General features: G+C 47.2%; 1 long non-coding RNA gene across 1 annotated transcript; it reads left to right on the top strand.

The window, feature by feature from the left end:
- Positions 1 to 9,688: 9,688 nt before the first annotated feature.
- LOC124053754 lies at positions 9,689 to 12,207 on the top strand. The gene is made up of 3 exons (XR_006842217.1): positions 9,689 to 9,790; positions 10,984 to 11,121; positions 11,890 to 12,207. It is a non-coding gene; the product is annotated as an uncharacterized LOC124053754 (long non-coding RNA).
- The last annotated feature ends 2,652 nt before the right edge of the window (positions 12,208 to 14,859 follow it).

Raw genomic sequence — 14,859 nt, 5'->3', positions numbered from 1 at the left:
ATGCTGGAATAGAAAAGGGCCTTCAACAAACTGTTGCCACAAAGCTGGAAGCATAGCATTGTCCAAAATGTCTTGGTGTGCTGAAGCATTAAGATTTCCCTTCACTGGAAGTCAGGGGCCGAGCCCAAACCCTGAGGAACAGGTCCATAGAGAGGGAGGTGTCTGGATACTTTTGTCTATATATTGTATTTTCCTGGCCAGCCTCTCACCACCCACAGCTAACCCACGGTGTCCTCTGCTGTGCAGGGATGTTTGTGACCCGTGTGGGCTGTAAGTAACCTTGACTTGACGGCTGGTAAAGCTGTGAGAACAGTCACGTGGTCACTGGAGTGGCTCTGCAGTTACAGTCTTACAACGTTTCCACAGCGTTTCTGAACATTGGCATCAGCAGTGACATTGAGAGCGGTGAGATGAATGGCCTTATCACTGAGCTGAGGATTTCAGAGGGTGTTTTAGTGTTTCAGTCTGAAGCCAAACGTGTGCTTTGTGTAAAAGCAGAGACAAAAAGCTTCAGTGCTTCATGAAACGTTCCCACGCGTCACCAACCAGACTTCATGAACAGCTGGAGGGAAATCAGAAAAACAAACGTTCATTACTGAGGAGCTTTGCTGTCTTTGTGGAGGAGATTTGTCCTCAGACAGGTGGAGCGTTATCTAACTGTCATCTTTTTGAATTCCTTCCTGCCGGCCGGTTTGCCTTCCCTTGAAGCAGAGGAACGTCAACACAGGCTCAACACTCTGCCATCGGGACTGTTGCATAACGGCTTAATGTGAGCAGAGCCGTGAGAACAGACGGCCCAAACACGACGGAAGAAACCAAAACATATAAATCAAAGTCATTGATTTCACCGTTTGTCACGGCGTCCCGACAGTTCGTCAGAGCAGTTGGTTCACGTTCTCTGCAGATGACAAAAACACGTCAGAGTCAGCCTTCCACCCCGACCTCGTCTACAAACACTTCACTTCTTTGGTTTCTGGTTAATCAGATCGGCTGAAGTGTGTGGCTTCTCCTCCACGTACTAACATCAGGTACACAGTCCGGTTCTCACCTCTAACTGAGATTAATTTAATTTTCGGACATGTAACATGTCATCTCTAACTCTTATCCACATGTTCGAAGCTCCAGGCTCTTCATCGTTAACTTCAACGTGTCCATTTGTACAAGAAGGACAAAAACACGTCCCGTCCCTGGACTCTTGTGTTTGTTTCAGGGGCCGTCTGATGGGTTTTTGTGGTTTGGGGGCCTCACAGTTTCACACGTGAGGGGATGGAGGAGTTTTGGAGCTGAAAACTGAGGCCAGAGTTAAAGTTTCATGTTCACTTACTGATGAAGCTCAGCCAGAGGAGCTCCAGAACGTGAACTCAGATTATTCAGGCTGTGGTTCTCGTGTAGCTTCTGCCTGGTTCAGAGTCTGCTGATCAGACACTGACTTCACTTCTTTTTGTGCTATTGGTTGTATTGGAATAAAATCTCTATATATGCAGACGATCTGACAGTAGTCTGCAGTATGAACGAAACACTAGGGGGCGCCATCATGAGATCGCAACTCATAAAACATCAATGTCTCCCTTTTGGTTTCTTTCCTCAAAGGAGAACACAGAACAAACGACTTGCTTTCCTGAGAAAGTGGAGATGCTGTGTGCGTTTTCCATCCAACACTGAATTCTTTACTGTGGGTACTTCAGTCTGTTTACCTGCTAATGCAGTACTTTTACTGTAATAGAGTATTTATCTCCTGTGGTACTCAGTGGCTCCTCCACCACAGTGAGTCTCCGTCTCCTCCCACATCTGCTAAAAACTGACAAACAAAAGCTCCAAACGCCTTCTGTCTGAAGAATTTTCCGGTTGGTCCTGAGCTGCTTTCCAGAGAATCCATTTATTTGGAAAAGACACATCAGGAAGCGAGAGTCCAAACAAAGGCCAGCGATTGTAAATCTAAATGTGGATCTGTCGTGCAGGTCTGTGGGCTACCTGCCCCGTCAGTCCAGACGGAGCCCCGGGTGGAGGTTTGTGCCAGTCGCAGATCTATTTAAGGTCAAAAACAGACTCTTCAAAGCCCTCAGACACACAGGAAGGCATGTCAGTGTTTATTATACCACCCAGAAGAAACACACACAGAGGCCACAGGTGGAGGAAGTACTCTTTACTTAAGTAACAGTAGTAATACCACTGTGTAGAAATCCAGAATGGAGTACTGGATTAGAATCACCAACTGAGGTGGACTTAAACTGCTTCAAGTCAAATCTGACAATAAAATGCTCCACTGGCTGACATGAGCCAAAGATCGAAAACGCAGAACATCAAAATCAAATAAAGTAATTTTTAATGTCTTTTTTAAAACGCTAATGTTTCAGTGCCAAAGTGTGCTGTCGCAGCTCGGCCTGGACCGCGTGTGTTGCAGTGGATTATTTTCAGTGTGGTTTCAGTGCTTTTCCTGAAGTGAAGGGTTTGATTACTGCTCCTGAAGACGTCACGTCCACATGTTGTCACCTCAGGCTGCTCTGAGAAGCTGCAGAAACTTTCTGATGACGTAATGACCTTTTCACCGTGTTAGCATCATGGCCAAACGACGTCTTGAACATTTGCTTTTGGCGACGGCTGGCCTTCTGCTGCAGTCTGAGTGACATCTTGAGACTCCTGAACGCAACACGAAACCGCAGTGACGAATTCAGAAACGACACGATGACAGAAACCTGATCTGGTTCTGTTTGTCACTTCTGGCTAAAACCCAAACCAAAAGCAGGTAAGGGAAATAGTGAAATGGGCCTTTACGTTGCCCAGACTCTTTGGGTTGTACAATAATGTTATGAAGTGTGTGTTACTTTTTATTTACATCCCGTGACAAGTCGAGGATGGAAAAGTTTCACCTGCTGAGAACTGAGCCACCAGTCGGCTGCTGCAGACGAGCTGCAGGGAGTTCATTTTAGTATTCAGATCCTTCGCTTCAGTAAAAGTACTGATAATACGCCCAGGAAATATTCAGTGTACTCATTATGTATGTAGGCTTTAGTCAGGAAAACATACTTAAAGTAAAAGTACTTAGTAAGAGCCCACTGCTGGTCCTAACGTCTTTCTCCCAACCGGAACAATAAAACTAAAGTCAGTCGGACTCTGTGCGTCTCTTCTCTCTCTCACTGCATTATGGGAATTCTTTGCATACTTTGAACCTTTTTGTCCCTCATCAGCTCCTGTGACCTTCCTCGCCTCGTTAAACTCTTCAAACATCTTGCCGACACATAACGGGCCGAGGAGGAGCAGGACACACACAGGACGGTCTATTTTTAGGATGTGAACCTCCAGAGACGTCCAGTTAAAGGGTCACTGCTGGCCAGATGTGTTCGTGTCTTCTATTTAAAGAAACGTGTCTTCACCTCACACACCTGTTTGTTTAAGCAGAGCCTCTGAGGACCAGAGCGGCTAATGAAAAATATCCTCTGCTTCAATGGAACTTCTGTGGGTCTTTAAAATGCCTGGAAAACAGACGCCAGCAGCAGACAGTTTACAGGTGGAGTGAGCTGCCTGTCTTCTTCTTCCATTCTTCATGTCCCACCTTCACCTGTGGCTTTGCTAACAAAGCTAAAGTTTCCACAACGTACTGCACAGACTCAGTAAAAATTCTCCAGGGGGCGCCGTGCGCCATCTGACCTCTGCTGATGTCACATGAGGCTGGAAATGAAGGAAACGTCACTCGTGATGTCACTTTGCAGCTAACGCAAAGCACCCATGTCCCCGTCCCTGTGTTGTGTCCCCACGTCCTGTCCCCGTATCATGTCCCTGTGTTGTGTCCCCACGTCCTGTCCCCATATCATGTCCCTGTGTTGTGTCCCCATGTCCTGCCCCCACATCATGCCCCTGTGTTGTGTCCTGCTGTCCTGTCCCCACATCGTGTCCCTGTGTTGTGTCCTGCTGTCCTGTCCCCACATCGTGTCCCCATATCGTGTCCCTGTCTTGTGTCCTGCTGTCCTGTCCCTACATCGTGTCCCTGTGTTGTGTTCCCATGTTGGCCCCCAAACTTGTATAAAATGGTCTTTTAACATTTAGCAGCAGTTTTTATCTGTGAAGATCTTCCTCATCTCCCTTTCAAAGAGGTTTCACTTTAAGCTCAGATGTGTTTCAGCATCAGCGTGGTCACTCCTGGACCAGATTTTGACCAATCATCAGCCGGCTGGGCCAATTTCTGCTGACTAACTACAGGAAAGCAGATCTGAGCTCAAACTGAATGTCTGGGGTGGAAACAGAAGTCCTGAGAGAAACCACCTCCACTTCCTCTTCCTGCTGATTCCCTCTCCACATGCACATCACCCTCCTCCTCCTCCTCCTCCTCATCATCATCAGACCGCATTGCCTGTTAACATCTGATTGGTGATGTGGTTTCATGTCTCTGGAGCAGCAAGCACAAAGACAAAAGAAAAAATACATTTAAAGGGACAATCCGCTCAAAATGGAGCCTTCTGCAGGTGAAACGATTGGCTGATGAAGTCACCCAGAAGATGATGAGCTTCATGGATGTGAGTCAAAGTGTGCCATTGGCTGTCTCGGTCTGTCAACCTAACATGTTCAGGAGCCCACTGAGGAAACACAGAAGGTCTCAGAAACACTCGAGTGCAGCACCAGATCCTGTTGAAGAGGTAGAATGAGCATTCAGGCACTTCAGTGACTTTGTGGAGAAGGAGGAAGTGTGTGTGATTGTGTGCTCGTATTGTTTCATCGTCTCATTTAAGCTGCAGTCCTTTAAAAACCACAAGTCCAAACACACTTAGCCCCGCGGCAGGCCACAAAAGCCTGCTGTTCACCTCTGCCTGACCAACATGCAGCCGTTATGTTTAGAAAATAACCCTGCGGTCCAAAACACACAGCCGGCCTCACCGCTGAAATAAATCTCAATTTCCCTCGGCCACTTTCTTCATTTAGCAGTTATGTAATGAGCGATATGTAAGAGGCGGGATGCTTCAGGAGATCCTGGCGGATCCGTCCTGATGTGCTCGAGATGTGGGCCGTTCGGGCTGAGCGCTCACTCTGATCATTATTCCTGCCCTCAGCACACCCACGTCAAATTTAATGGAGCTGTCAGAGGAGGCTGAGGTGTGGTCGCCAGCCGCTTTCCAAATAATTACCCTTCACAACAGAGACGTTATTGTGTCCAACTGTGGGCCTCAGAAAAGTGGGTGAACTACGCTGAACTCAGAGCTGCATGCAGTCTGCAGGAGTCTGGATGTGTTTGGTCAAACTCTCTGTGGAGAGAACAGCTCGTCCTGCTGGGGTTTCTTTCTTTATTTGTTTGTGCTTCTTGTTTTCACTCTGGACTTCACAAACTGTTGTGTTCATTTTATTCTTTCTGCTCTTTTCCTTCATGTTGTTTGGTTCAAACCTGCTGAGGTTGATTGCTTAATTGGAAGATCGACTCGTCACCTGGCTGCACTTGTTGCTGATCAGCGTCCTGACGTTCTGATTGGTTGGCTGGACTGATGAACTTGTTTCCGCCGCCTGTGTGACCTTCACTGACTCTTTATCTGCTGTTCTCCCGGGTGCTCTGATGTCTGACAGCCTGTGGACAGACAGACATGTTGTGGTTTCTCAGAGCAGACAGTCTGACCTCCAGTCCGTCTTTCACCCAGACCAGTTTCCAACAGGAATTTCCTCTGTGTGATCCACCTGCCTCAAAAACAAAGACCAGACCTGAATGCTGAGTCACTCACAGAACTTTATTTCAGACATTTTGAGCTCCAAAGAAATGAAGTTAGTGGAGGTGAGACCTCAGGAAGGAAGACATGAGCCACAGAAAGTCTGACAATCACACGAGTTCAGCTGCAAGAGTACAGCCTGTCAGGGTCCACGACCCAAGACTCAAATCTCAAAACTCTGATCTGATCTCAGTTCTGATTATATCAACGTCTGATCAACACACATCGATTTAAGGGTAAAATTAACTTTAACCTTCTGTCAGTCCCATCCACTCCAGAGGACGGAGACAGATAATGATGACCGACACTGAAAAACCACAAACTGAAAACCCACAGCAAAGAAAATGTCAAAATTAAAATTTAAAAAGTACACAATAAAGTGAGATGAAAAAACATGAACATAATAAATCCAGATGTGCGCTGAGAGCGTCCACTCTTCATCTGCCAGGGGCCTTGTTCAGCTGGATGAACCACAGCTCAAACGCCGCCTCTCGCTGTGCTCAGATGGAGGTCAGAGGTGATGAAGACTCACACGCACTCAGCTGTGTTCTGTGGTCCTTCCCCCAGCAGGGGGCAGTGTGTCTTCTAGGCCTTCACATAAAGTTACATAATTCTTGGAAAGTTTTATTCAGTGTTGGTGTGGAAAAATTAATTGTGGAATTGTGGCTCCCTGAGCATGCAGTTATTTTAAGACCTTCTCAATCACAGCAGAGGTATTTTCTCTGAGAGATAGAGGCACCCGGCAGCCTCCTCCTCCTCCTCCATCACATGCTGACTGCACTTTTCCCTCCGGAGTCTCGATACGCTGAACCGTCCGGGAGGAAATGTTTCAAAATGTTTTCACGGCTCCAAATTTCTGAAATTAAAGAAGTGAGGTCTCGTCTGCCAGGCCTTCAGAGTTTACAGTCAACTGGAAGACGTTCAGGATGTGCTCAGTTTCTGGTCTGAAATGGACTGGGGGAGTCAATAAAATCACACACGCTGGAGGTGGAGGTGGTGGACTCCAACCAACAGTGAAGGCTGTGACATAAAAACCTCCTCCTGCAGTAGCAGAGACAACCAGAGACACGCAGCAGGTCCTGGTTCACCTTCTGATGGGGGTTCGTCAGACTCCCCTCAGACTGCAGGACTCAGGGAGAGATTCAAACGTCTGCAGGAAAACTAAAAGTCGCAGGTTTAATGTGTGACCCAATGTGTTACACAACAAAACGACACAAACGTTCTGCAATATTACAGCAAATACAAACTCACGACATTAAACTCAAACTCTGGCTGAAGCTTTGGACCTTCCAGGCTGTGGACGTGACCACAGAGACACTTTCTGTGCCGGAGCTTATTTAAATGCAACGTAAAACACTATTAAAAACCTCTTTGTGTATTTCTGTAACCTCCGAGCTGTTTGAGTGGCTTGAGACCCGGACAGTGCGTCCGATCAGTCTCCAATTGACTGAAGAGGGTTCTGCTTTGTCCAGGCTGTCCTCGTCAAGCTAATGCTAAAGTTAGCTTGTCAGGTTGATGTCAACATAAAGTGCAGGCTGAATTACAGTTTGGTGCTCCGACTGAAACAGATCATTCATTTCTGTGTCTGTCCTTGTCCCTGTCCTTGTCTCTGTCCCAGGAAACTCTCCCTGTCTCTGCTGCTGTCATTTCAGTGTCAGATTGATGCAACCCTCCTGCACACCATTCACCTCCGCTCTTCATCACAGCCAGTCCCCCCAGCTGCTCCGTCCACCAGCACCACCAGGTCAACTCTAATGGAACCAAACCATCTCAAATCCTGCTTTAATGCAGTACAGCACAGCAGTGTGTGCATTTAGGGTCAGAAAGTAAATTCCAGCAGCTTTTTGGAAGTGAAACCAGTGCAGGGACACACTGAGGCTGACACGGGGACGACGCGATGTTGTAAATCAGACCACAGATCAGCAGAAACAGAAACAAGCTCTCTTCTGTTGCCACACTGACTTCATGTGGCTGAGTGTGTTCCAGCTGAGCGGCCTTCACTCCTGCACTTCTGTTGTGAAACAAACATCCATTTGATCACGGCGAGCCGCTGCGGTGTCACCGACAGACACCCAAAACACGCATTACAGCATGCAGGGGGAATTCTGGGCCGTATTAATCGGCGAGGGCGGACAGGTATGAGCTGTGTGACGTGTTCAGACCACACAGAGCCGTCGCACTCAACGCCTCGCGTCGCTCAGGTTTCCTCTTGTAAATATTTAGTGCTGTTGGTGTCTGCATCTGCAGCTGGTGTGTGTGTACGTGCACACACACTAAAGCCCCGAGGCGAACTGTAATTACACAGTTACCAGTAAAGATTTCCTTCATGTGGTGCATACCTGACTGCAGGTATTTCTGCAGGGGGGGTTTGTTTTGTGGGCCTCCTTCAGACTAACTGAGCCATCAAATACTGAGAATTTCTCAGCTCTCACTCTGGTCCCACAGAGAACAGGTGGAGAACGTGGAGGCTGCTGAGAACGTGCTGAGAACATCCTCTCTCATGTAGACCGTCCAGCAATCTCACCTTCAGGAAACGTCTGCAAACACACGTCGTCACAGGAATCACATGACGTGTCCGCCGGTTCACGGGAGCCCGAAGTAGCTCAAGTAAAGCGTAAGACCCAGGGACAAGTACAAGTACCTCAAATTTGTGCTTACGTGCAGTAAATATACGCAGGCAGACTCCACTGCTGCCTTCAGCTTTACTTAAAGCTGATGCCGACACTGTGGATTTGGATTATTGTGAGTCTGTAACCAACATACAGAAAATGAGACCAGCTTCACCAACCTGTTCAACTGAGCTTTGTGTTTGTGGTTTGGACTGACGGTAAATCTGTCTGCTATCTGAACAAACACAAAGCTGCTACAACTACACTGATCAGACCGACAACACCGACTCAACACGTGATGATGCTGACGGCATGACATCACTGCGTGCTGCGTGTTGACTAAACAGACCCGTACAGACTCACCGCCATCCTCCTTGGCCGAGGAGGATGCCATTAATGTTTACATCCCGTCCTGTCGCGAACATGAGCCTCTCCTTCATGAGGTTTCCTTCTGTGCAGTGATACAGAAAGGAAACAGTTCCTTCATGAAAGTGCTCAGAACAAGGTCTGTGGGTTTTGCTGAGTAAGCGGGTCATGGTTTCTGGACGGTCACGTGGTGTGAAGTGTCATCTCGTTCCGGCAGGCGCCTCAGCAGCTGATATCTCCAAAACTCTGCAGCTCACACCAAAACTATCAAGATGGATCAACGGCATTACAGGGAAGAGGGAACAGGTGTAGTTTGATTTTGGGGTGGACTGTCCCTTTAAATTCCAGGCTCCAGTCCAGCTTGAACATTCACACATTTAGATTTGACTTTCCTGCCATAAAAAGCAGTTTGCAATACGACTGTTGAGTGTTTCTCCATCTGTCATTCCTAAAAGTGATGAATGACGGAGGACAAGTGGCGGAAGACAGTGACTGACCACAGGCGCACCGCCGCAGACCAAAATGACAGAGGTCATAAAAGCCTCGACGTCAGGAAACACGAGCTGCTGCTGCCAGAGCTGCCGTTAACACACACTCGCTCTGAGTGTGTGTGTGTGTGTTTCCAGCTTCTCTTTGCTGAGGTCTCAACACTTTCACTGCTGTCACATTTAGGCCCTGCTGTTTAGAGTCAAACAAGCCAAAATAGGAGCTGGATGCTAAAATCAAAGCGGCTGATAAAGGAAGTGACATCAGCAGAGCGCTGCAGTCGATGAGCGAGTCATCGCAGGGTTTCTGTGGTTTCGATGTGAGGCAGAAGGTGGCGTCTCCATCAGCTATGACCCCAGACGAGGACACGTCACGATGACACACATAATCTGTCAAAACTACCTCAAGGCATTATGGGTAAACGTACAGCAACTAAAAAGTCAGGATTTCTTTGATGTCTGAGTTTCATGGAGCGACTCATGGAGTTACAGACAGGAACTGAAGTTTCAGGTCGTTGTTTCTGCTCAGGTCAGTTAGAGAGGAGCACACAGAGTGTCAGCAGCTACGTCATTCTCATACACTCCATTTGTACGACGTTTCCTTCTGAAATGTCATGGGGTAGAAAGTGGCATGAAAAGAAAAGTAAAGGTACCTCAAATTTGTACACAAATGCAGTACAGTACTGGAGGGGCGACTTGGAAAATATAACCTGAATTTAAGGAAGCTCCTAAACTTCAGTGCACAGCCGATCAGCAGAGTAACTGAACTGTCTGCTGAGGTTAGCTCAGTTAGCTGCTGTTAGCTCGGCTAGCTGCTGTTAGCGCAATTAGCTGCTGTTATCTGCTGTTAGCTCAATTAACTGCTGTTAGCTCATTTAGCTGTTGTTAGCTCGACTAGCTGTTGTTAGCTTAGTTAGCTGCTGTTAGCCCAGTTAGCTGCTGTTAGTTCAGTTAGCTGCTGTTAGCTCGACTACCTGCTGTTAACTCCGTTAATTGCTGTTAGCTCAGTTAGCTGCTGATGGCTCAGTTAGCTGTTGTTAGCATGGCTAACTGCTGTATGTTTTGTTTTCCTTATAGTTAATTCATCCATGATAAGTTTAGTATAAATAAGAAGACAGAAGTCAGATTCCCAAAAATTGTTATGTTTATTTGTTTATTTTTCGATTTTATCAGATGCAGATAACAGCCTTGCTTACAGTAATTTTATTTTAATTACTGATGTCGTTGTTATTTTCAGGACACATTTGTGCTGCTGTCCTGATATAAATAACCAGACCTCCTGATAATGAAATGAAGTTATTCTGTTTTTAGCTTCACAAAGCCTCCTTTTGATTCCCCCCCCCCTCCGATATTTAAGTAAAATTCAGGCCGAGTGTGGATGTGTTTCCCCTCTGGTTGGGTCCAGAGCTTTAATCTGCCCTCAGGTGTACCTGACACTGAGTGTGTGTTCAGGGTAAAGAGGAGAAGTGTGTTTGGCTCTGACTGATGTTGGCGTGGCCTCCGTGGCCTGCTGGACTGACTGAGAGTCTGTATGAAGAGAAACCACCCACACTTCAGCCATGCTCAGCCGAGCCAACAGAAACTCTTCTTAGCACTTACTTAATGCGTCTGGATGGTGTGTTTGAAACTCACACACTGCAGCTCTGCAGGAGGAGAACACGAGGAGCTGAAACGCATTCATCAGGGTGGGGAGAGAATCCAGTACAGATCATGTCAAACTGCGTATCGTCCAACTAAAACGTGTCGCTAACCGTCCTCGTGCTGAAGGGAGCGGATGGTTGAACAGCATTTAAATCGTGATTGTGAACACTGAAGTGGAGTGTGTTTTGTCCCGCTGAACAGTTTCACGTCTTGCTGCAAATTAAAGATCACACTTCAAAAACAAAAACAAAAGAATCACAAGGGTCCCTCCATCCTCGTCCTGCCTCTTCTCCTCTGCGGCTCGTCCTGGACCACCCTGAGGCCCGACTGCCAGTCCAGGTGAGAAACGGGGGGCCTCTCCAGTGTGATCTTACATGACTCGACAAAAGCTCGTGTAGATGTTGGACAGAGCTCAGCTTTCCCCCATCATAATGTAAATATTCAGTCTATCAGGCATGTGCTTACCTGAGGACTCACCTGTGCTGTGATGTCACTGGACCCCTCCCTGTTTAACACTACAAAGGAACCTTCAACAGATTTGGTTACCTTCACTGCAACAACCTGAAACAATAGTCCTCCTCTCTGTGCTGAGACTGGGATGTTCGGCTTTAATTGCCCTAAATATCATAAACAGTTGGTGTTGGCCTGCAGGATGTGTTTGCCTCCCTGTTATTATGTTCTGCTCGGTGAACAATGACGCTGATCAGCGAAACAAACGCTCCCCTGAACATCAAAGACTTTCACCTGACAGCTCAGCAATTACCTGTGCAGAGTGTGTGAGGCGCGTCGGCTCGGGGCGTGTCCGCTCTGAACACGTTTTCATGGAGTCCGACCTGCTGCTATGAGTCAGACGTGATTATTACCTGCTCAGGTGAAGCTGCAGGGAGTCTGTTTCTGTGGTGCCTTCTTTTTATATAAATACTTTCTGTTTTTCTCAGCCTTCTCTTCTGGGCCATTAAAGCACTTCTGGTTCGCTCTCAGAAACTCGTCCTGTTGAACTCGATCGTTTAATACATTTGAGTAAATTCTCTGTTTCTGCTCTTTTTCCTTTACATAAATCCCTGCTAAATCAAACTTTAAATTTCATCTCATCTCATGTTCATGCAGACGCCCAGCAGAGAGGACGGGAGGAACCGGAACACGCAGAACCTGGACAGTCTTGTTTGCTGTGATTGGTTCATTCTGTGCCAGCTAGCTCTGATTGGTTGCTTGATTCCAACTGGTTTTTAGCAGTTGAGGATGGATGAAGCAACCGCGTAAAGTCGTGGGGTGAACTTTGTGTCCATCACAGCTGGATTTCTGAAGTGAGGCCTGAGCAGAGCCAACATGAGGCCTGCACTCCTCCCCACTAAATTAAAGCAAAGAAAGGAAACGTCTCTGATTACGACTTCTTGATGTAGTAACTAATCGTCTTTGTCAGCTCTAAATTTTGAAAAGACTTCAAACGTTTTCTTCTGAATGCTGCAGCCACATGTTTCACTCTCAGACAGAAAAATCCCACAGTCGGCATCTTAACTGTTGGCACCGCTGCTGGCGTGGGACTGGAAGTTTTTACGTTCTGCATTTCAAAAGGCCCACAGCGTTCACCTAAAAACTCTGTACGCGCTCCAGTGTGTCCAACAGTGCAAGATAAGCAAATATACCTGGCCTCCCCGCGGCTCCGATCCTCGGGGTTCGAGGTGATTCAGAGAGTGTGAGGCCCGCTGTGGGGCCAGGAAGTGGAGCTCGAGCCAATGGGGTCCTGATTTACAGGCTGATGAGTCAAGGAGCCTCCTCCAGGACTGAAAGCTCTCCAAGACCAGGAAGGATTAGTTTCTTTCAGGAGTTTTCTCTATAATTAGGCCTACATCTGTACTCTGGCTGCTCGGCCGGGAGCCGTAATTTACTGATGTGTGTGTTGGTTTAAATTCCTCTGAGTGAAACGGCTCTGATGGAGCCAGCAGCGGAGAGACCGGGAACAGAGCTGGTCGAAAAGCTGAGTTTGTAGAACCGAGAAACATCAGCTTCAGAGAAACACGAGGCTGTTAACGTCGTGATGAATTGATTCATCACGTCATCAAGTTGCATAAGTAGATTTTTTGGGCGGATGAGAAAACGTTTGACAGACTGTCGGTTGTCTGCTCGCCTGCTTTCACACACCGAGCAACGTGAAGGTCCCGTGGGGAAACCAAACAGAAACAAAATGGACAGGCGAACTCCGTGGATCTTCTTCTTCTTCTTCTTCTTTATGACGGAGGCTAACGCAGGGCGCTCAGAGCGACCGTGGGACATGGCGTTGTGTGTTTCTGGGCTGTGCAGCCATTTTGCACGAATCCGATCGGGACGTCTCCATCGCGCTGCCAGCAGCACTCATTCATGATTCGAGTGTGATTGTGAAACCTCTTTGAAATCATCATACAACAATTTGCTCATTAACGCTGAGCCCAAAGCAAACGTTGCCTCAGAGACGGGAGGCCGAGCTGATTGTAGTGAATTACAGCCTGTGAGAGTGGATTGTGTGTCGGCTTCCTGTGTGGTCTGGGACTCCTCTGGCTCTCGGCTGCTCTTCTCAGACTATTGTTCCCACTGAATCACAGGCTCTTTGTGTGTTTGTCTTGGACTCGCGTTCATGAATATTTAAGCCTCTTTTACTGGTTCACTGCCCTGTTTGGTTTCCTTCACTGTTGGGAGGTTCAAAGTGAACCAGGTGGACGAAGGAGACGAGCAGTTTACGGCTGCATCTGCCACACGTTTCCTCCACCGGCGGTGGATGTGAGTGCAGCATAAATATATATATATACTTTACATTTGCTCCACGGCGTCTCGGAGGGGAACATTTTTACTTTACTGCGCTGATCTGACACCTTTACTTCACAAATTAAATTTATACACAAAAGAAAGTAGTTGACAGAAAATTGGTTGGTGTTTCATTTTCTTTCTTTTCTGAATGTGTTTGTATTGACGTCGAGCTTTGGACTGTTGGCTGGCCTGAACAAACACGATGAAGGAGTCACTTTGGCCTCACGTTTCTCACTTTCACAAACCAAACAATCCGTGGATTCAAATGATGAGTAAGTCTCAGAGATTAAAAGTCATCATTTTCACTATGGTTTTTAATGGTGTCATTTCGAACACATTTCTTCCACAGGAAACACGCGCGAAGTGTGCAGAAAGAGGAAGCGTGTGGTTTTATAATGTCAGTTTGTTGGAGCTGCTGTCAGGACTTCATCATCCTCTTCGACTCTGAGGGACTTTGTGAAAACTGCAGCTCATCCAGCACACACTGAACCGAGCAGGACCGAATACAACAAAACAGCGATAAGGTCTCTGGTGAAGAGTTTGCACTTCATCAGCTGCATCAGGCTGGGTTCCCCCGACCGCAGGCTGCTCATAAAATCACCATAAAGATCCTCCCTGTCCTGCTCGCTGCTCTGACAGCTGATCTGTGAGGGACCATCAGCAGCATCGTCTCATCAGGCTCTGAATGGCCAAAGCTTTATTAACAAACCATACGAAAACAAACTGTGTGTGGAGGAAACATTCACATCGACATTTAAAGGAAAAGAAAATGAAGTGTGAGACCAATGAGAAGAAGAAAAAGAAGAAAAGACAAATCAGTCCAGATTAAGGAGAGACTGCTTTAAAATTGACATAATGAGTAATACATGGCTTTAAAAACAGTAACATGTTTTTTACAAAGGTTGGACTCATTCAGGATGTTTGACATGAAGACGTTTGACTGTGCGTTCAGACCTGATGAGCTGTTTTTCCCTCGTCACAGACCACATTCAGCCTTCAGACGAGTCACTCTGACGTTGTTTTAATGAGACCTGATGGTGTCATCAGCAGGAAGCAACTCAGACTCACAGAACGAGCTGATGACATTAGACAGAAGAGATGGGCACACACACACACACACACACTCCAGGGGAAGGATCCTGGAGAGTCCTGGTGGTTTTGGTGGAGGCCAGACACCCATGTTCTGTGATGCTGATGGAGGATAAAGGTGGAAGGTCCGAGAAGGCTCGGGACGTGACGGAACAGGTGTGACATTCAGGTGACATTGTTACCTGCATTTACTGACTGCATCCCCTCAAA

This window comes from Scatophagus argus, chromosome 22 (assembly GCF_020382885.2).
Source record: "Scatophagus argus isolate fScaArg1 chromosome 22, fScaArg1.pri, whole genome shotgun sequence".
Classification (NCBI taxonomy): domain Eukaryota; kingdom Metazoa; phylum Chordata; class Actinopteri; family Scatophagidae; genus Scatophagus; species Scatophagus argus.
This window is presented reverse-complemented; position numbering and strand designations above follow the sequence as displayed.